A 22,632-nucleotide genomic window follows, 5' to 3' on the forward strand; every position below is an offset into this window, starting at 1 on the left:
ATGTTATTCATGGCAATTACTTTGCTTTGTCCCATACATTCTACCTCCATGATGGTTATAATACAGCAAATTTTCCCATTTTTCTCTATAGAGAAGGACCGATTTGGAAACTCGGGATGAGGTAACCTGTGCTAATACCTCTGCTATCTTCAAGAATGCTTGGTGGTAGTATCGGAATTACCTGAAGAAAACGTACTTCACTGGCAAAGAAACTCATCAAATTCCCTTAGGTTCTCCTGAGACACATTTACTGGATGACGACTAGGAATGCCTTGTTCTGTACTGGTCCCGAACCAAGAATGTGGTAAGGTCTATGAGCTCATTTTTTTATTTTTAAGTACTATATGCTTGCGTCTTACTGTACTTTGTTCATGTAGAACAAGTGCTTAAACCTGAAGAACAACTATTCTCATTTAAGATTCCATTGCTATCGTGCATACTGCTTTGCTCTTGTATCACTGTGTTTACTCATACAAACTTATTTTTAAATTCAAGGATCCAATCAAAACTCCAATGGCGCAACAGGTATGTTTACACATGTTTATTTAACAGTTTTGCTCTTATAAATAGCTCTGTTGATTTCAATTCCAATTGTGTATACAGTTGACTTCTCATATCATGCACATTACTAGCATCACAACAGAGCCAATAGTGTTGTTGTACATGTAGACCCATGGTACCCATCTGAAATCTTGTTGTGCCGTGTAGTTTCCCATGCTCTGTATTCTTTCAGTGCTGCTTTGTCTTGAACTGATATGATTTGAACCATGTCTCTATTTTGATTTGGCAAGACAATGCAGTGACCTTAGGACATAGATATATGTTTGTTTGATGCTTTTATAATGTACTACTTGGCAATAGAAGACTTGGTAGTTTAATCTTATCCACCTTACTAATGAACTGGTTCACCGAAATGAGTTTCATATACTAGTACATGATAAACCTATTATGTGTCTCCTTGCTTCTTCTTTTAGAATGCTGATAGAATATCGGGGAAGAGTGCCTTATTAAGCAATGGTAAAGGAAGTAATGTAGATAAGGTTCAGGATAGTGAGACATCCATGTTGGTCTCCAACAAAGCTGATAAAATAGCTAAGGAAAACTATCTTGAAGACAGTGAGACAACCCCAAAGTCTTGTCTTGGTTTAGTGTTCGAGTTACTGGCCACTACCGCTGGCACAAGCTATTCAAACTCACTGTCTGAATCAGCTCGGTTTCTTGAGCCTCAACTACAAGTTGAAAGACACCGCTCAGCTGTGCTGCGACAACAAGCGGAAGGACTGCGGAAGTCCCTGGAGCATTCAGATGCATACTTTCTGGTGCAAGAACAAGCGTCAGAGGATTTTGTGCCAAATAGGACAAAGCTAATAAGCTTGCTAAGCTTATTGCCAGCATGGTGGATACCCAGGATAACGTTTCTTGAGCTCTTCTAAAGTTGTTACAGTTATGGACTTGTTTTGCTGCCACGTTTATTTGCACTGGTGGCCAATTCAGAAGACTAGTGTATGTAATATGCTGCTTTGTTCCCTATATTTCACTGGTGGCGAACTTTGATGCCCAGTGGATGTAATATGTGCAATAGCCGTAATAGCCTAGCATTAGTTGTTTGCTTATTTATTTCCTTATTGTCTTGTTTAGTTGTTTGCTTGTAGTCACTTCAGTTCTTTTTCCGCGTTTTTCTAGTGGTCACAATAACCTATTTTTTGTAACTAGGCCACAATGACTATGGCAACACACATACTTTTGTAACCATGGGCCTCCTACGGGCCGTAGGATCCATGGGCCTTCTACAAGCCGTAGGATCCATGGGCCTTCTACGGGCCGTAGGATCCATGGGCCTCCTACGGGCCGCATCATCATTTCGCCAAACATGTTTGGTACTATTCATGGACCATAATGGGCCGTTAATAGGCCGTATTTGATGACGCTATGAAAACAGTCCAACGGGTTAACGGGCCGACTATATCCACGGGCTGAATTTGGCCCACAAACGGAACAGACCGGTAATGGACTGTAACTAACCGAATTCTAGAAATGAGCCCAAGAATAAATGGGCCCTTAGAGGGCCGAAAGTTAACACGGGCTGGAAACGGCCGAAGGAATAATGGGCCGTTAATGGGTATAAAGTGATACACTGTTCATTATGGGCCAGTTTCATCTCGGGTCTTTAATGGGCCTAGAGTTACAAAAGGGCCTCCTATGGGCCGAAAGACGTCATGGGTCATACATGGGCCGGAAGTTACAATGGGCTGGAATCATATTGGACAGCCCAGATGACACTACTGGGCCAAATTCCGGTAGGCCGCGACGGGCCGTGAGTTAGGGTCTGTAAATGGGCTATATGCGAACAGGCCGTTAACAGGCTTTCCATGGGCCGGCCCGCTACCTTTTGACCAAGTCAAACGGGCCGGGCTTTTCACTGCAATGGGCCTCTGTTGGGTCGTGCCACGTTTCGACGTATCATAGGTGCCTTCGGTCCAATGAGTGGATGACATATGTCCCAACGGTGAGCCGACATGTTGTTCCTCTAGCCATTGATAATTTTACACGTGGAAAATCGCCAATGGTCCAGGCTGTTAACGGGTTATCAGATCCAAACCGGAACCTGATAGCTTAACGGCGACCCATTACGGTGGATGCCACGTGTCGGTCACCCTTGACGAAAGCACTTCTATGACGCGTGATTTATCTTCATAGAAGTGGACACTTCCATGATGATAATTTTGGTAATGTCATGGAACACTTCTACGACACCACAGGTATGACTATCTTTATTCTGTCATAAAATCTTCATGGATGTATATGCATGACAGAAAATGTGACCTACTGTGACAAACACGTATCATCACGGAAGTGTATTTTTTTGTAGTGTCCCCCCCCCCCCCCCCCGTGAAGAGGCTCGGCAAAACAAATCATGGGTTTCCTCGCTTGTCACAGATGGGCTCGTTCCCGTGGGAAGAGCATGAACCCTGGATGCGCTCCATGTTGTCTCAAATGGGCTCCTTCCCCTTGGAAGAGCGCGGCTGTAGGGTGCCCTCCCTGATGTCGCAGACGGGTTCTTTCCCCTTGGAAGAGCCGGAGATGGTGCCCTCCTCGTGGTCGCCGTCGATGAGGCCTGACTTGGAAGCTGTGGATCCCAAGCCAGTGTCGTAGAACGTGTCCTTCGAAAATGACAAAAGGGGCTCGATGACGATGTAGGATGGAAAATTCTTGACAGTGAGCCAGAGGAGATCAGCGGAGGGGCCATGGATGAGATTGACGATGGTTGAACCCGAGGGGTTGGGGTGGGCCACTTAACCTGTGCATAGCCCGCGTCAGGTTGTCGCTGTTGACGACCTCGATGTCGTAGCCGGCATCCACGACATACCCGCATACTCTAGCCCACTGATTGAGTGCCTGCGGCCAGTAATGGTCGTTAGGTTCCTCGGCGGCCACCTCGGCGATGTCGGGCGAAGAGACCGTGATACACCTCTTTTGGACCAGTCGCTCCTCGAGCTCCATGGGAAGCGTAGCCGGGCTTAGGCTGCGATCTTGCTAGGGTTTCAAGCGAGGGAGGGGTGTGTGTGTGGAGAGGGTGGGGGTGTTTGAGGAAATGACGCGGCTAGTGAAAATTTTACTACGCGGGAGTGAAATGCCAGGGCTATTGAAAATTTGGATGATGGTGCATCGCACACGGTCCGGAAATAACAACCGTGTGTTATGAAACAGAAAAAAACCCTCGAGGTGGGCAGATATTTTTGAGGGATGCAGCCGGGAGCGGGAACAAGAAACATCACACACGGTCGAAACATAATAACCGTGTGTTATCAAACAGAAAAAATCCTGCAGGCGGGTAGATATTTTTGAGAGGGGAAGCCTCGTGGATCCCAATGTACTGTGCGGATGTGCGTTACAGGGGCACCGGCGTGGCACACGGTTAGTGTGAGTGAACTGTGTCTGTTGCGTCATCCGACTTGTCTAATGTTCATAAATTTGGCGAAAATGACGCGGGAGAGGGTCAGAACACGAACACACTTGCATGTGGGCCAAATATATGTATGAAAAGGGTGGTTTGATGTTCAAATACCAAATGCAACTTCGATGTGGCACCTATCTCGCAAAGCGCACGGTATTGCTTCCCCCCCCTCATATCGGTAGGAGGGGAATCCTAAGCTATGAATGCATGACCCCCCCACGGAGGTTCACCTAGCAAAGTGCGAACTAGCAGTCCCCCCCCCACACACACACTTTCAGTCAGTGGGCCGGAGAGGGCATCTCATGAAGATGGATTGTAAAACGGACCAAGAATAACCCACCTTGGTCGTACAACCTCTCTCTTGTTGTTGGTCAAAGTGATGGCCGTCCATGCGACCCCAGAGATGGGCTAGCTCGCCAATAAGCATGCAAGTAGCTAGTCCCCGAAGACAACCACTACCTGCATGTGGCCCAAACATATGTATGGAGAGGTGCGTTTGAATACACAATGGAACAACTTTGATGAGGCATCGTGCTTTCGAACAAGAAATCTTCACACTGAGCGAGGGTTAGTGGACGATGCATATGTATGTCACGCCATAATTCAAGCCGATGACGGGGATTCATGCATGCATGCGTGCATAGTACGCGCTCAAACTTAATTAGCTTTGAATCTCACCATGACCTATACTACGATAACATGAACCAAAGGAAGAATCTGCCATGGTAACCTATCAAGGTGATCATGGATGTCCACGTGGGCCCACGAATATATACGCTTGTCACCAATAACCACGCGAGGGAGTGTACCATGCGAAGATAACCACTACATGCATATGTATGGAGGTGATGCGTGCATGCATGTTTGAATACCATTTCACAACATTGATGTGGCGCGTGCATCGAAATTGTACAGTCCCCACACAGAGCGAGATCCGTTCATGACATGTCGTGGTACTAGCCACTTCGAATCGATGGGAGGGATTCATGCGTACACATGCATGTGTGTGCTCAAACTATATCATTTCATCCCAGAGCATGACCTATATATATACCGTATTACAAACAGAAAAATAATCCCCTCCTAAGTCAAATTAACCTCTCTTTATCAGGCAAAGTACTGATGGACCAAGCGGGCCCACACATGGAAAGCATCGATATCGCTGATAACTGCTAAAGTGGGTGCGAGAGGACAACCAGCATCGCTTTGCATGTGGGCCAAACATATGTTGAATACCCAAAATGCACAACTTTGATGTGGCACATGCCTCGAAAACTGTAAAGTCCCCACACAAGAGGTTCATGAAGCGTACTACATATGATGGTCCCCTTCCCCCTCTTCGACGCATACTATATGCTCCTACCGTAATACAACCCAAAAAGAATCCTCCTTGATGGTGAAATTAATTAACCTCTCCCGATGTAGGTCAAAGTGATGCATGCATCGACGATGGCCTCACGGGCCCACAGATGGAAGCGTCACACGTGAGTGTCCTAGGATAACCACCGCACGCATGCATGCGGCCCAAAAAGGTGTTGTGTGATGTTTGAATAGCCAATTTCACAACTTTGATGTGGCACGTGCCTCGGAAACCGAAAAGTCCCGACACTGAGTGAGGCGTACTTGTTCACAGACGCGTACGTATAGTATATATGATAGTCCTCGCCCACCTCTTCGACGAGTACTACATACTCCCACCATAACACAAACAAAAAAGATTCTATCTTGCTGGTCAAATTAACCTCTCTGCCGGCTGTTCGTCAAAGTGATGGACGATGACCTCGCGGGCCCACAGAAAGCATCAAACGCGAGTGAGTGTCGTGTAGGACAACCATCGACTGCAGGTGGCCAAAACATGTATGTATGAAAAGGTTGTGTAATGTTTTAAATAATGAATTCATGACTCTGATGTGGCACCTGCCTTACAAAATGGCCAACCCACTTGGTGGCTCATGACTTGTAGTGTACTGCCAGCCACCCCCACCCCCAGACGCAGGCACACACAAACACACACACACCGCGAATCCACCGCAACTACGATGCATGTTAAATTATCCCGTGGTAAACTTATGTTACCAAAGGTGGGACGTTTTAATTTTGAAAAAACAGAGATCATTCAAACGTTTTAGTACATTGATTGATTTTTTAGGGATATAATGTGCAGCAATTAAATTTGAGCTACATGCACATGTGACAGTGCACCTAAATGGATTGCAAAAACACATGTGTCTCACTGGGTGCATGTTTACTCCCCGTGCAAGAAATTTCAAGCATTGAGAATCTTAATTTTTAAATTCTAATACATCCAAAACTTATTTGAATTTCATGAAACTTATCGTGTTGTCATATGGACACCAATACAAAGTGGTATTGTACTTTTTTGTCAAATTTGAGACAAGTTTTGATGTAATCTTTATCTTCTTACAAACGGGAGATTATTAATAATTGGGAACCAATATCGTGAACGGATTACTTATTCAAACAATGAGCGTTAGACCAACAACGGATACGTGCCATGCTTTGGTTAAGCAATAAAGCGGCAGCATTAATAATCCAAATAGAAAAACAATATACGTGCCACCATGCGACCCATGTGCCGTGCGAGCAGGTGTGAGTTTACGAGACGCATGCGACCAGTCCGCCATGCAGGCAGACCGGGAGGCGTGCATGCTGGTGTGTGAATTGACTGGAGGCATGCTCGCAGCGCAGTGTCATCAGGAGGCGTGCGAGTAGCTGTGTGAAACGACGGTAGCCAAGTCCGATGCGCAGGCTCGCCGGGAGGCGAGCCAGTGGTTTGACCGCCGCCCGTCTCTCTCCCACTACTCCGTATTAATGGCGCGCCCGAGCGGCCGCACCCCCATCCTTGCCACACACATAATCCTCTCTCTCCGCTTGCATCCTCGATGCCGCTCTCAGTCCTCAAAGCCGTCAGTGTATGAGGATGCCGCTGAAGCGCCCAATCAGAGGGAGTGGCGACGTCGGGGCTGCTGGAGCACCGGAGCACGGCGTGGAGATGGAGACACAGGTTGCCGTCACCGCCGGCGAGGTATCGCTGCACCCTGACATCGTCGATGGCATCGTGCTTCCACAGCCAGAGCCGGAGGTCCACATCGACTCCGGTGATGACTCGAGCGAAGACCCCGGCGACGACTTCCGAGGACAACTCCGGCGATGACTTCGACAACGACGGACAACCGATTAGTCATCTATACCCATTTATGTGTCAAATAGATCTTAGGGTTTCTCTGGTTACTCCTGCCTCCCCCTTTTTGGAATAGAAATCCTATGGTTATGTTCTCCCAATCCATGAAATCTGAGTAAGTTTCGTTAGATCCGTGTAGTGTATTGATTGTTTGAATGGTACAAGTGATAAGTGATTAGTTGTTTCATCTGTGCAAATAATTTGTGCTAGTAATCCGACTAAGGTCAGTGTTCGTGCTAATAATAACTAGCCAGGACTTGACAATTGATTTTGAATGACCTACATATATGTTTGTGCCATTTTTTCTTCAAGATTGGTCTGTACATAGACGGTTGTGCTTAAAAATCGAACCATAATCTCTAGATATGTATAAAAAAAATAGCCATAAGTTCCTAATCCTACTTCACAGCATGTAAACATTGATTTGATGCCAAATTTTGGCAACTGCCAAATGTTCGCTAGAGATTAGTTTGTAAACATTAATTTGACACCATATCTTTTTACTATTTCTATAGGTGTTGTCTGACGATATAGACAGTGAGGATGAAGATGGTAAGAAGCGGTACAAGAGGCAAACCCTAAGGGAGCTTTATGCGGGAATACATAACAGGCGTATTAGGACCTGGCACGGCAGCTATCGATGCCCATTTTGCAACCAAAAGCTTCATGACGCGTATCAAAGTGTTCTGGCGCATGCAAGAGGACGACCGTTGGCTCCTTCAAGCAGAAGTATTCTCGCAGGGTGGCGCACGCCGCGTATGACGAGTACCTAGAGAAGCTTCGGGATCGTGTCGGCAGATGAGATGAGATGTGGGATCGAACTATGTACGCTTGAGTATGCTTAATGATGGTTGAACTATGCTTGTGTACGCTTATTATCTATGTCTAAGTATGTTTAATCTATGTTTACATATGTCTAAATGTGGGATATGGATGCAATCAGTTCGGTTGATGGAATCTACCTCTGTCCTGGTTTATTGGTCCCCTTTGTAATTTGTGTTAAATTTTGAACAAAGATTTAACTGACAAAATGTTAGTGCAGGTCAGCAAAAATTATATCGTTGGATGCGTATTAGAACATAGTGTTCAATTGTATAATTTTGGTGACATGCATAAATATTTGTTACTTAAATCTTTGGTCAAAATTTGGTATAAATTACAAATGGGACCAATAAACCAGGATGGAGGTAGTACGTTAATCACACACGGTTCCCAAATTTGAAACCGTGTGCAATGACTTTCATTTTTCCTGTTACGTCAGTCACACACGGTTGGCTCTAGCAAACCGTTACCTCCGAAAGTCTTTGTGGGACAGAAAACCCTCACCACCCAATTCAAAAAGGAAAAAAGAAAATCCTCACCATCCCCACGTCACAAAAACCATCACCCCGCCTGCCACCCCCTGTGGTCCCCATTCACACCTACACAAGCTCCTCCGCCACTATGCATGGCACCGCCTATCGCCACGGCAACCACTTAACTCGATGCCTACCGCCGCCGCCAGGCTGCCGGCAAAGCCCACCACATTTCGCCACTTCCGCTTGCCGCCGTCTATCACCATCGACTTTCTCGACATTGCTCGCGGTCGATCCAGCTTCGCCCGGTTGGGGAATCCGCCATATTGAGGGTTTTTTCTCATGGACAACAAGGTAACTAGTTTAAATGAGATATTATCTCATCTCTTATCCCAATTCATCTGCCTCCTTTAATCACCCGACCGAAATCGTCGTGAATTCATTTTTACGAGCTAATTTGAGGGTTTTCTTTCATTCATAGAGTGTACAGTGCGCGGACACATCAGGACTTTGCGGCCTCTGCCAGACATCCATGGAGTTCCATCTCACTGTACCACATGACTTGAGGATGCGCGCGGTATGTTCAATCTCACCCTAAATCGGTTGGCATGGCCTATTTTCCTGAACATATACTAAATATTGCTACATTTGGATAAAAGGTGCCACATGCAGCATATACGTCAACGGGGATTTTTTTCCTCTTCTTTCTATATTAGGCAAATTAATGATGTATTGTTCTTTCGATTATTGTCATATTTCTATGACATCATGTTTACCATATCTGTTTAATTATAGATTTTTGTCTTTTTATTTCAACAGTTGTACAGTTCTTTCAATTTGGGCCCATATTTTCATGTTAGCATATCTTATTTAACAATCCTACCATTTTCTGCAGTGCTTACCTTGCTATGCAACAGAATCTGTAGTACACGATCTTTTCCTTTACATAAATCAAGACTGCAGGGATGTCATACTGAACACAAACCATGGATTTACAATCGTTGCTGCTGTAAGACTTGATGAACGTGGCGACTCCTATTTTGGCACTAGCCTTTGGAAAGAAATTTCTGAGTTTTATGTACTGAAAGTTGGCACTAAAATTGCACTGCACATAAAAGAGCCTGGTCATAGACCGGCTGTATATATAAGCCGGTCTATTCCGCTAATATTAGCAGAATAGTTATTCTGATAACACTTCCACACTGCACGCTCAACGCGAGGGCACTGCATCCCTATCAAAACGAGCATTGCAATGTCACCAGAAAAAACTGCATGCATTTTTTCGGCATTGTTTTCGCTCCAGTTTCTAAACTGTTTGTCGGAACGAGGCGTATAATATATCGTTGGATAGCTATGGAAAATGTGCAGCCTCGCCATGTTGAACACTTTTCGAGATTCATCGCGGTTTAAGAGAAGTTTCAAAGACAGTGCGCGCATGACGGGATGCAGCGAGCATATTTTCACGATTTTTTCTCAACCGCACATCGGAATGAAGCAAATGATATGGCGCTGGAAAGATATCGTCGAGCCGCATTTTATTCATATCTATTATTGTCTCTAATTCGTTACGGTTTAAGAGCGGTTTTAAATTTAGTAAATCACGGAATTCTGTTTTTTCAATTTTTTTAATTTTGTATTGTTTTCACTCCAGTTTTTGAACCGTTTGTTGAAACGAGGCGTGTCATACGCCGTTGGAAAGCTATGGACGAGGCGCAACTTTCATATGTTGGAATCGTTTTTAGATTACTTACAGTTTTTAGTTAATTTTAAAAATCGTGCGGATGACGACGAGAGGCAACGGCCGTTTTTCACGAATTTTTACAAATCATTGGTCGAAATGATTCAGATTACACGCCATTGGAAAGATATCGATGAGGCGCAAGTTTTTTATGTAGAACACTCTCTCCGATTCCTTACGGTTTAAGAGCAATTTTGATTTTAACGAAATGCGGACACTCTGTTTTTTCCCGACACCAAAATCGTCGTATGTACTGCATCAGATAGAAAACCGCACTGCTTCAGACTGAAAACCGCACTGCATCAGACGGTCAAGTGAACTTCATAATTTCTTTTGGCGAACGTAAATTTTTCTCAAACAAGTTTTTGTTGTCTTTTTTCCAACTTTTTTTATGAACGATAGTGCACCGCATAGACGAGGGCAAGTGAACCGCGACATATATCAAAGTGAGTGGCATTACTATTTTTGTCGTTTCCCTAACGATTTAATTTTTTGCGCTTCACCTCGGGTGTAAGTGAATCACACCACTACTGAAAATGCACTGTAACACTCTGGAAGTGAACCACATTAATTTTTGCTAGTGAACCTCAAATTCATATTTTTCGATCGTCCCACAAAGACAATCTTCATTAGAAAAAGAAGTGAACCTCTCACGTGAATTTCTTTTTCTCCCTTCTTACAAAGTAATCTACCAACCACCACATAATGGACCACATCATATTTTCTCGAAGTAAAAATATAACATCAGTGCTTCAGAATGCCCAACACACAAATTCATATATATTTTTACACAGCCATACAACTATATACTGTACACAGAAATTTTTATCTCCGAGTAGCCCAACTGAAGTACCTGGAGCACCCCAAGCAGAGAAACTCATGTAGCACCAAGCGAGAAGAGGAGGGCGATCTTGGTTCCCGGTCCCCGTGCAGTTCAGGCGATGCGCCTGTGAGGTGCGGAGCACATGTGCATGTAGTCCATCGTCCATGCGTGTAGTACACAAAGCACCGAGGCGATGAAGCTCGTGCTCAGATTAACCACACGCAGAGGAAAAGCAAACCTCACCTGGTCAGCCACTGAGCACCACAACGATCACTAGAGTGCACCACGGCAACTACCGGAGTGCACTGCGTTGCTGCCGTCGTCGCCGGCGCGCTCATCAACTACACCCACAGGAGCACTGAGCCGCGTCTAATGCTAGTGAGCCGCACTCCGTGGTCACCGGACTGCACAGAAGCTTCCGATCTGCACTGCATCCAAAACAACTCATCAAATTTTCTGAAAAACACAAGAAAATGCTTCTGAATAGCAACAACCCTGGATGGGATTTGGATGGAAAACTACACGGCATCGCCGTCCGTGCTGGACTGAACTCATGACCGAACTGCAAGCCGGCACACTGCCATAGTTCTCCGGCGAGGAGAGAGCTGTGAGGGGTGCTCTGGCGAACTGAATCCCAGAGGCAGATGTGGCATGGCCGAGGGATCTCTTCCCGGCGGGAAGTCGATGGTGGCTGCACACACCTGCTGGTGTGTACTGCTCCAGCAATGCCATTGGGCTGCTCAAGCCAGAGAGGATGACCCAATCGACCTACGTCAGGTAGGCTCCGCTACTCGCCCTCATCGGAGAACAACAGGGAGAGGATAGGAGGGGGATCCCGGGCTGGTGTGGCGGTGGCATGCACCTGCGATGACAAGGAAAGGAGGAGGCCAGCACATCAGGTAGTCACACCTGTCTGACGACGATGGTGGACTGCAAGAGAGGTGAGGGACAGTAGCCCCGACCCCTTCTGTGTGCCTCCTCGCCCGCAAGCCACTGGAGCAGCAGTTCCTGGATCCGACATGATCCAAGAGGGATCCGTCGCCTGGGCGCCGTGGCGGGGCCGAATCCGTCGCTCGGTCGGCGCACTTGGGGCCGTGTAGTGGAGTGCGGGCGCGTTTGGGCGGCACTGTTGGGGCCGTGCGGTGGAGTGCAGGGCGCGTTCGGGCGGCGCTGCTAGGGCCGCGCGGTGGAAAGCGGGGGCGAAGTGGATCCCCGTTGTGGCCTAGATCCGGGGACTCCTTGATATCATGCTTAGGTGGAATAGATCTAAGTTTCAAAGAATCAACATCAAGAGAAATTCTATCCACGTTCCTAGCCAATTCATCAATCTTAACCAATTTTTCTTCAATCAAAGCATTGAAATTCTTTTGCGAACTCATAAATTCCTTAACACTATTCTAAAAATCAGAGGGCATCTCATTAAAATTTCCATAAGAGTTGTTGTAGGAATTACCATAATTATTAGATGAATTGCTGGGAAACGGCCTAGAATTAAAATTGCCTCTATGCGCGTTGTTACCAAAATTGTTCCTACCAACAAAATTCACGTCCATAGATTCATTATTATTCTCAATCAAAGTGGACAAAGGCATATCATTAGGATCAGAAGAAACGCTTTTATTAGCAAATAATTTCATAAGTTCATCCATCTTTCCACTCAAAACATTAATCTCTTCAATTGCATGAACTTTTTTACTAGTGGATCTTTCGGTGTGCCATTGAGAATAATTAACCATAATATTATCTAGGAGTTTAGTAGCTTATCCTAAAGTGATTTCCATAAAAGTGCCTCCCACGGCCGAATCTGAAAGATTTCTAGAAGAAAAATTCAATCTGGCATAAAATTTTGTATAATCATCCACAAATTCAAACCATGTGTAGGGGGCAATTACGTAGCATTAATTTCATCCTCTCCCAAGCTTGTGCAACTTGCTCATGATCAAGTTGCTTAAAATTCATAATATCGTTCCTAAGGGAGATGATCTTAGCGGGAGGAAAATACTTAGAGATAAAAGCATCTTTGCACTTATTCCATGAATCAATACTATTTTTAGGCAAAGATGAGAACCAAGTTTTAGCATGATCTCTAAGAGAAAACAGAAATAGCTTCAATTTAACAATATCGTTATCCACATCTCTCGTCTTTTGCATATCGCACAAATCAACGAAATTGTTTAGATGGGATGCGGCATCTTCACTAGGAAGGCCAGAAAATTGATCTTTCATAACAAGATTCAGCAAACGGCATTAATTTCACAAGATTAAGCATTAGTAGTAGGAGCAATCTGAGTGCTAATAAAATCATTGTCGTTGGTGTTGGAAAAGTCACATAATTTAGTATTATCTTGAGCCGTCATGACAAGCAATCAATCCAACACACAAGCACACAAGAAGCAAGCGAAAAGAGAAGAACGGAAGAGGGGCGAAGAAAAGGCAAAGGTTTTCGAAAATCGTTTTAGAAGTGGGGGAGAGGAAAACGAGAGGCGAATGGCAAATAATGTAATGAAAGGGAGAAGAGTTTATGATGGTTACTTGGTATGGCTTGACTTGATGTAGATCTCCCCAGCAACGGCGCCAGATATCCTTCTTGCTACCTCTTGAGTGCATTGGTTTTCCCTTGAAGAGGAAAGGATGATGCAACAAAGTAGCGTAAGTATTTCCCTCAGTTTTGAGAACCAAGGTATCAATCCAGTAGGAGACGACGCACAAGTCACCAAATACCTGCATAAACAATCAAGAACTTGCAACCAACGCAATAAAGGGGTTGTCAATCCCTTCACAGTCGCTCACAAAAGTGAGATCTGATAGAGATAGATAAATGGTAAAGTAAATATTTTTGAAATTCTTTTGGGTGTATAGATTGGAAAGTAAAGATTGCAAAATAGTAGATCGGAAACTAGCAAGATGTAAACGAGATTCAATAATATGGAAAAGAGACCCGGGTGCCATAGGTTTCACTAGTGGCTTCTCTTGAGATAGCATATATTATGGTGGGTGAACAAATTACTGCCAAGCAATTGATAGAAAAGCGCATAATTACGATGACATCTAAAGCAATGATCATGAACATAGGCATCATGTCCATGCCAAGTAGATCGACTCCTGCCTACATCTACTACTATTACTCCACACATCGACCACTATGCAACATGCATCTAGAATATTAAGTTCATAAAGAACAGAGTAACGCATTAAGCAAGATGACATGATGTAGAGGTATTAACTCAAGCAATGTGATGAAAACCCCATCTTGTTATCCTCGATGGCAACAATACAATACGTGCCTTGCTGCCCCTACTGTCACTGGGAAAGGACACCGCAAGATTGAACCCAAAGCTAAGCACTTCTCCCATTGCAAGAAAGATCAATCTAGTGGGCCAAACTAAGCCGATAATTTGAAGAGACTTGCAAAGATATCAAATCATGCATATAAGACTTCAGAGAAGAACCAGATAATATTCATAGATAATCTTGTTCATAAATCCACAATTCATCGGATCTCGGCAAACACACCGCAAAAGAGTATTACATTGAATAGATCTCCAAGAACATGGTTTTGAAAATCAAAGGGAGAGAAGAAGCAATCTAGCTAATAACTATGGACCCGAAGGTCTGTGGTAAAATACTCACGCTTCATCGAGAGGTAATGGTGTTGATGTAGAAGCCCTTCGTGATTGAACCCCCCTCCGCCAGATCGCCGGAAAAGGCCCCAAGACGGGATCTCACGGGTATAGAAGGTTGTGACGGTGGAAAAGTGGTTTCGTGGCTCCTCCTGATGTTTTTAGGGTATAAGAGTATATATAGGTCAGGGGACCAACGAGGGTGGGGACGCGCCTACCCCCCTGGCCACGCCCTCCTTCCTCGTGGCTTCCTCGTTGCATCTCCGACTTCATCTCCAGGTCTTCTGGTTTTCTTTCGGTCCAAGAAAGATCATCGCGAAGGTTTCATTCCGTTTGGTATTCCTTTTCTGCAAAACTCTAAAATAGGCAAAAAACGGAAACTGGCACTGGGCCCTCGGTTAATAGGTTAGTAATAAAAATAATATAAAATAGCATATTAAAGCCCATTAAACATCCAAAACAGATAATATAATAGCATGGAACAATCAAAAATTATAGATACGTTGGAGACATATCAGTTAGTCATAATTTATGTTGAAAACCTGGGTGCTGCTTAAGCTTATTTATGTAAACAAGAACAAAAGAGTTTGTAAAAGTTTTTCTTTTTCACTTTCAGTTTATCAACTAAATTGCTTGAGGACAAGCAAAGGTTTAAGCTTGGGTGAGTTAATATGTCTCCGTCGTATCTACTTTTCCTAACGCTTTTGCTCTTGTTTTGGACTCTAATTTGCATGATTTGAATGAAACTAACCCAGACTAATGTTGTTTTCAGCAGAACTACCATGATGTTGTTTTTGTGCAGAAATAAAAGTTCTCAGAATGGAAAAAAACTTTGCGAGGATTTTTTATACAATAAAAGAGAATTTCTGGAGCCAAGAACCACCATAGAAAAAATCAAGGAGGAAGTTTCATTGCGTTTCACGATACGGAGAAAAATCAAGGAGGAAGTTTCATCGCGTTTGACGATACGGAGCCGCCGCCGCCTCCTGTTCTTCATAGGGAGGCCAGATCTGGAGCCCGTTGGGGGCTCCGGAGAGGGAAATCTTCGGTCTTCGTCATCATCAACCCTCCTTCATCACCAATTCCATGATGCTCCCCACCGGGAGTGAGTAATTCCTTCGTAGGCTCACTAGTCGGTGAGGAGTTGGATGAGATTCATCATGTAATCAAGTTAGTTTTGTTAGGGCTTGATCCCTAGTATCCACTATGTTTTGAGATTGATGTTGTTATGACTTTGCCATGCTTAATGCTTGTCACTAGGGCCCGAGTGCCATGATTTCAGAACTGAACCGTTTATGTTTTCACCATTATATCTATGTTCTAGATTCGATCTTGCAAGTCATATTCACCTATTACGTGTTATGATCCATAAACCCCGGGGTGACAATAATCGGGATACTTTCCGGTGATGACCTTAGTTTGAGGAGTTCATGTATTCACTATGTGTTAATGCTTTGTTTCGGTTCTCTATTAAAAGGAGGCCTTAATATCTATTAGTTTCTTTATGGACCCCGCTGCCACGAGAGGGTAGGACCAAAGATGACATGCAAGTTCTTTCCATAAGCACGTATGACTATTTACGGAATACATGCCTACATTATATTTATGAACTTGAGCTACTTTTGTAATGCCCTAGGTTATGACAGTTATATGATGAATATCATCCAACAAATTCACCGATCCAATTCCTACGAATTTTCCACATATTGTTCTTGCTAAGTTACTACTGTTGTTGCTACTATTACACTTGCTATAGAATCATTGCTATCATTGTAAACGTTACTGCTACTATCATCATTGCTATCAAAATTATCATATTAATGTGCTACTGATCATATTGTTGTAGATATTTAATCTCCAGGTGTGGTTGAATTGATAACTCAACTATTAATACTTGCAAATATTCTTTGGCTCCTCTTGTGTCGAATCTATAAATTTGGGTTGAATACTCTACCCTCGAAAACTGTTGCGATCCCCTATACTTGTGGGTTATCAATCATTGACCATCACCGCGCACTCCCAATACACTAACGATTTGGATATGTGATCCGAGTAGGACTCTGGCCTTTTTGCACTAACCACCACGAGGGAATAAGTATGGGCACTCGACGTCGTGCAATTCTCCAAAAGCACTTTGCAGGTCAGCAATTGAGCGGCGCTCGCCTGGTTGGATGGGAACCACCTGCGCTTGTATTAGGGGGTGGGTCGGCTTTGGGCTGCCCACACAACATGCAGGAGTGCAAAGGGCGATGGGCCCAAGACCCCTACGCGCTTAGGATGTAGACCGGCATGCTGGCCTCTCTGTTGAGCCTAGGTAGGACTACGGTGTGTCGATCAACCGAGCCCGGGTATGATCTGATGTGTGCCCGACCGGAGTTAATCGAGCGTGTTGGGTAAGTTTGTGCACCCCTGCAGGGAAGTATATCTATTCAAATAGTCATGTCCACGGTAACGGACTCTCGAAGTTGTATCCCGATCGATACGACTAGAACTGGATACTGGAGATGTGAAATGGATATGATGGCTCTAGGATTACTTTCTCGCAGGGAGTCAAGGAAGAATCTCTGGGCGTTACTACAATATACTTGCTACTTATATTATGCTAATCTACACTCTTCTAATGTTGGAAGATGCTTCAAGATGCTAGTATTCGATAGGCTAGGCTTTCCCTTCTCTTCTGTCATTTCTGCAGTTCATCCAAAGATATAGCCCCATTCCATTGATACTGATGCATACTTAGTTTAGATCTTATGTAAGCCTTGCGAGTACTTTGGATGAGTACTCATGGTTGTTTTGCTACCTCTTTTCCCCTATACCTGATTGCTGCGCTCAGATGACGGATCCTAGGAGCCATATGCCACCATCGATGACTACTAGTACCCCGAGGGTGCCCACTACTACGTGGAGGCTGTCGATGACCAGGAGTAGTTAGGAGGCTCCCAGGCAAGAGGCCTTGCCTTTTCGATCCATGTTGATGTTTGTGCTAGCCTTCTTAAGGCAGACTTGATTATCTTATGCATGTACTCAGATATTGCTACTTTCGCTAACTCTTGTGTATTCGAGCTTATGTATTCGACCCCTCGAGGCCCCTGGCTTGTAATATAAAGGTTGTATTATTTTAATTTGTGTCTAGAGTTGTGTTTTGATATCTTCTGGTGAGTCTCTGATCTTGATCGTGCGCATTTGCGTGTATGATTAGTGCACAATTAAGTCGAGGTGTCACAATAGACAAGCAAGGCAAAGACTGTAATCAACATAAGAGGGATAAATGATTTATACCCTCTAGTCCGCCATGACAAAGCCACGGTAGCGGTGGCGGCGGTAGTCTCCTAAGCATCCTTCTTGTCAGCAGCGGCCTTCTCGGCAGCAAGTCTCTCGATGTCAGTGGACATGGTGATGACGAAGTCGACGTCTACATAGACAAAGTAGAATGGTGGCGAGCGGTCACGTAGGAGATGCTTCCCAAAAACCTAATCGCCCCTCTCCCGTATAGGATCTTAAGGGGCAAGGTTTCAGAGGCTTGCTCTCTCGTCAACCGTGCACATGGTGGATGGGATGGGATCGACGGTGACAGTAGCAAGGCGTGGACGACGGTGGGCAGTGCATGTGGAGGTAGAGCAGATGTGATATGTTCTTCATGGTGGCTAGGGTTGGCCGACGCCTCCAACATATAGGTGCGGCCAGGTGAAGTTATGGGGCTTGGACCCACGTCTGAGTCGGTTGGAGCCCACGATCTGATGTCTTAGATCATGGCTTGTCTGTTAAGGATTTCTCTATTTCTGACCGGCAAAAATTAAGGGCAGGCGCATTAGCGACATAGGTCTGAGCTCGGCTTGGCTTATTCACGAAACACGACGCTTGCGCGATGCGACGAAGGCGTGGCATAGTAGGCAGAGGAGGAGGAGCGTGCGGGAACCACTTCTCTTCTCGAGCTCCAATAGCATGTGGAAGAGAATCCCTTATAAGGAGGTCCAATTCTTCCTCCATTAGCGGGGTGCTACTAAACTTCCCACCACATCCCTTGTCATGACACCGACATGGGCCATTAAAGATTTTTCTAAAATTGTTGGATGGGCCTAAAGCAAACCTCATATTTCAACAGTTCTTCAACATCAACACCTTCAGGAAGGGAGCGATGCTCAAGTGCCGCCATCACCGGATCCAACCGCCTTAGAACAGATTATAGGTTTTCACCCCGAAGAACCAGTCCGAGCATATCCGAGCAATACCTTCAACAAGGTAACGATGCAAAAAAAACATCACCATTGTCAAGTATAACCAACTCGGGTCTGACCTAGGTTTTTCCTCGGAGCTCGTCGAAGTCAATCATGTATTGTTGCCACCACTTTTCCGTGATCTTAGCAACTACATGCAGTTGGGCTAAAAAAACCTACCACCACCACTGCACAGTCATACCCTCTATGTCAAGTGGTCGTTCGTAGATTGCCTCTCACCGTCGAAGCAAACCACCAGATCTAGGGGGAAGATCCTTCACGAAGACCTTTCGATGGCACCAAAATCAGCAGTGATGTTGCCGCTGCAAGTCGCAGTGGTCATCTGTTGTCATCACGGCCGCCGAAGTTGGGGAAGCCGAATCCAGATAAACAGGTCCAGCCGGCATCCGCAAGGACGCGACTACCATAGCACAATGATGGAGCCTCCAAGCTCCAACACACCGTTGTACGCCGGCGGAAGTTGAAGCCGTCAGCCACCACTATTGTGTCGGTTCAGTACTGAACCACACTGGCAGCAGGGACCATGTCCACGCGGCTGGACGTTGAGGCCAGACTTTGCTTAGCCCGGGAAGATCCGTGGGAAGGAGTTCCAGTCTTGATGGCGGCAAGATCCAATTGGGTGAGAACTATGGAGGAGAAGACACGCGTGTTGGAGAGCTCCCACCACAGCCGACCACCATGAGGGGCTTTGCCCCGGCGGCTCTGGCTAGCGGCAGCGAGGGGGAGGAGGCGGAGGAAGGCTAGAACAACGGCGACGGTAGTGCCACCCGAATCGTCCGCGGGAAGATGCGGGGGCCTTTCGCGAGTTATTTGCCACCCTGGTGTCTTCTAAAACATCCATGTGTGTGTGTATACTTTTTTCAGAATTTCTAAAAGCTAAAAATTTGTTTTGAATTCTTCATATTAAAGGCTTCATTAAGCTCAAGCCCCACTAGCAATTTCGGTAAACAAAACCAACGGCAATGTTGGTCACGGCTCTAAGTCCAATCCACCTTGGGATCGGCAGGTAATGCAAAGTAACGCCGAGTTTTCCATGTCTCTATGCTTTTGCTTATCGCGAATCTTGGTAGACAAACTTACAACACTTGTGGGCACACAGCCCACACAAGGTTAGAGACGGCAAAAGAAGATACTGTACAACTTTGATCGCCAGGGTGCGTTTGTATTTTTTTATACCAATGGACGGGATGTTGTTTTCTTCACGGTTCTTCCACAGATAATTCTGCGTGTCAGAACTCGAAAGGCCGTGCTGGAGGTACGACCGACAGCGCCCTGGTCACCTGACGTCCTGATTCCTTCGTAGGCGGGCTGGCAGGCGGAGCAGAAGGTTGGTCTAGCCCCGTTCAAAGGCTGCCACAAACTGCCTCCACTAAACGTTTCATCACTGGTCCGTCCAAAGTGAAACTACGAAAGGACCTTCGATCTCCTGTCCAACAACCCCGCCTGGTTGATATCCAAACTGTCACTCTGCAAAAAGCTCTTCAGGACACCGCACAGAGCCAGCCCAATACGACCCTTCTCTTCTGCAGTAATTGTTGCTTTGATCTAGCAAAAACATCTACATGAGGACATGCAAATACGACTCTCTAAATGACCACGCACAACGTCGGCCTGCTGCTTATATGTCCGTCATTTCAGTTACAACCCCTCTTTGTAAACCTTCAAAAACATACTGGCCATGTAACGTTCATTTTAATCCTACGTACTGCATGTCTTATGAAACAAACAAGCGACTAATAGAAATAAGCAAACTACCCTAATCTACTCGTAGATGTTGATGACCCCCTGGCCGGATGGACTGGCGTCGTGGTCGTTGCCGGCGGGCGAAGCTCCGACTCCTCATCCTCATAGTAGACCCCCACAGCCAAGAAAGCCAATGATCCTATCGAATACTAAAATTTTGATTGAAAGCTTTACTCGTATCATTGGCTTTCTTGGCTGAAACACACACGCTATCATGAAGTGTAACGCTGCATGGTGATGCTTTCATGGATCCACTCAACTGTGGCAGAAGACACAGTTCACTTCGGTCACCTTCATTTATTAACAAACCAAAGTTAGCACTTGTGTCACACGATAATAGCACTGCGGAGGACAGCCATGCACTTAGAGCAACTCTAACACGCCGACCCAAATGTATGTACGCTTTGTCCATTTTTTGTCCATTTGGATCAACCGCCTGCTCATCATCCGCCCTTTTTTCGTTTGGATCGACAGTGCGCCTGACACGCAGACCCATTTTCGCCATCTTGGTCGGCTTGCCGTGGTTTTTCAAACACAATTCAAACAAATACAAACATTTTACATAGTTTCGGAAGCAAACAAATATAGTATAGTTCACAAGCCAAATAAATATATCATAGTTTACAAGCCAAATAAAAATTAAATTATCTCAAATGCATTTAAAAAATACATCTATTGATTGCCAACTTGAGCCCAAATATGCAAATCATCTTGCAGTTGAACGTGAGTTTTCCAATCACACATTTGATAATGAAATTGGATGAACTGTGCAAACGTTGCTCCTCTCCATGCTCAGGCACAACATTGCCACCCTGGAACTGAAACCCTTGGTCAGAGATACGTTTCAGACGCTCATCCTCTACGATCATATTGTGCATCATCACACAAGCAGTCATCATCTTCCAAAACTTTTTGGTGCTCCAAATTCTAGCAGGATACCGAACGATGCTCCATCGAGATTGCGGAACACCAAAGGCACGCTCCACATCCTTCCTAGCACTCTCTTGCTCCTGTGCAAATCTCCTCCTCTTCTCTTCTACAGGGTTGGAGATTGTCTTCACAATAGTAGTCCACTGAGGATAGATACCGTCAGTTAGGTAGTACCCTTTGTTGTAATTGTGGCCACTGATATTAACATTCACTGGCAGGCAGTTGCCTTCGGCAAGCCTTGCAAACACCAGAGAGCGTGCCCAAGAAAGAGTGCCAGATCCAGAGATCTTGTGAGGCCACAGCCTCAAGTATGACAGTGCCAGCCTTGACATGGCCCCTATACTGCCCCTGCCAAGTAGAAGGATAGTTCTTTCACTCCCAGTGCATACAGTCTATGTTACTAAGCATTCCCAGAAAGCCCCTGCTGGCATTCAACGCCAACAATCGAGCTGTATCTTCAGCATTTGGCTCTCTCAAATACTCAGGGTCAAACACTGCAATCACAGCCTTGTAGAACTTGTACATGAAGTCTAGGCACGTAGACCTGCTCATACGAACATACTCATCAATGAGATCGGCGGGAACTCCGTATGCAAGCATCCGGATAGCTGCAGTGCATTTCTAATAAAAGGATAAGCCAATCTTTCCAAGGGCATCCTCCTTGCACTCGAAATACTTATCGTATTCGACCACCCCCTCCCGATTACGGAAAACATGCCTAGCCATACGAAAACGGCGCTGAAATTGATGATGTTTGATGAGCGGGCTAGGTGTCTCAAAGTAGTCCTTCCAAAGAACGAAATGGCCACTCTCTCGGTTGCGATTCAACGCCGGAGTGTGACCCGGGATCGAGCCCCGGAACAGCGGCCGCTGCCAACTAAGGTGATCATTCACGACCAACACAACTGCCACCACCTCCTCATAGTCGGATGAGGAATCATCGGAGTAGCAAAGGAAATAGTGGAAAAATAACTCGTCGGCGGAGTCCATTTGTACCTTGCGGGCAAACCGTCGAACAACTTGCTGGCGTCGTCGAAGAAGCTGGTCGGCGAAGAGATGCGCGCCTCCCCTGGACCAGGTAGCTAGCCTAG

Source organism: Triticum aestivum, chromosome 2D (genome assembly GCF_018294505.1).
Source record: "Triticum aestivum cultivar Chinese Spring chromosome 2D, IWGSC CS RefSeq v2.1, whole genome shotgun sequence".
In the NCBI taxonomy this organism is placed as follows: domain Eukaryota; kingdom Viridiplantae; phylum Streptophyta; class Magnoliopsida; order Poales; family Poaceae; genus Triticum; species Triticum aestivum.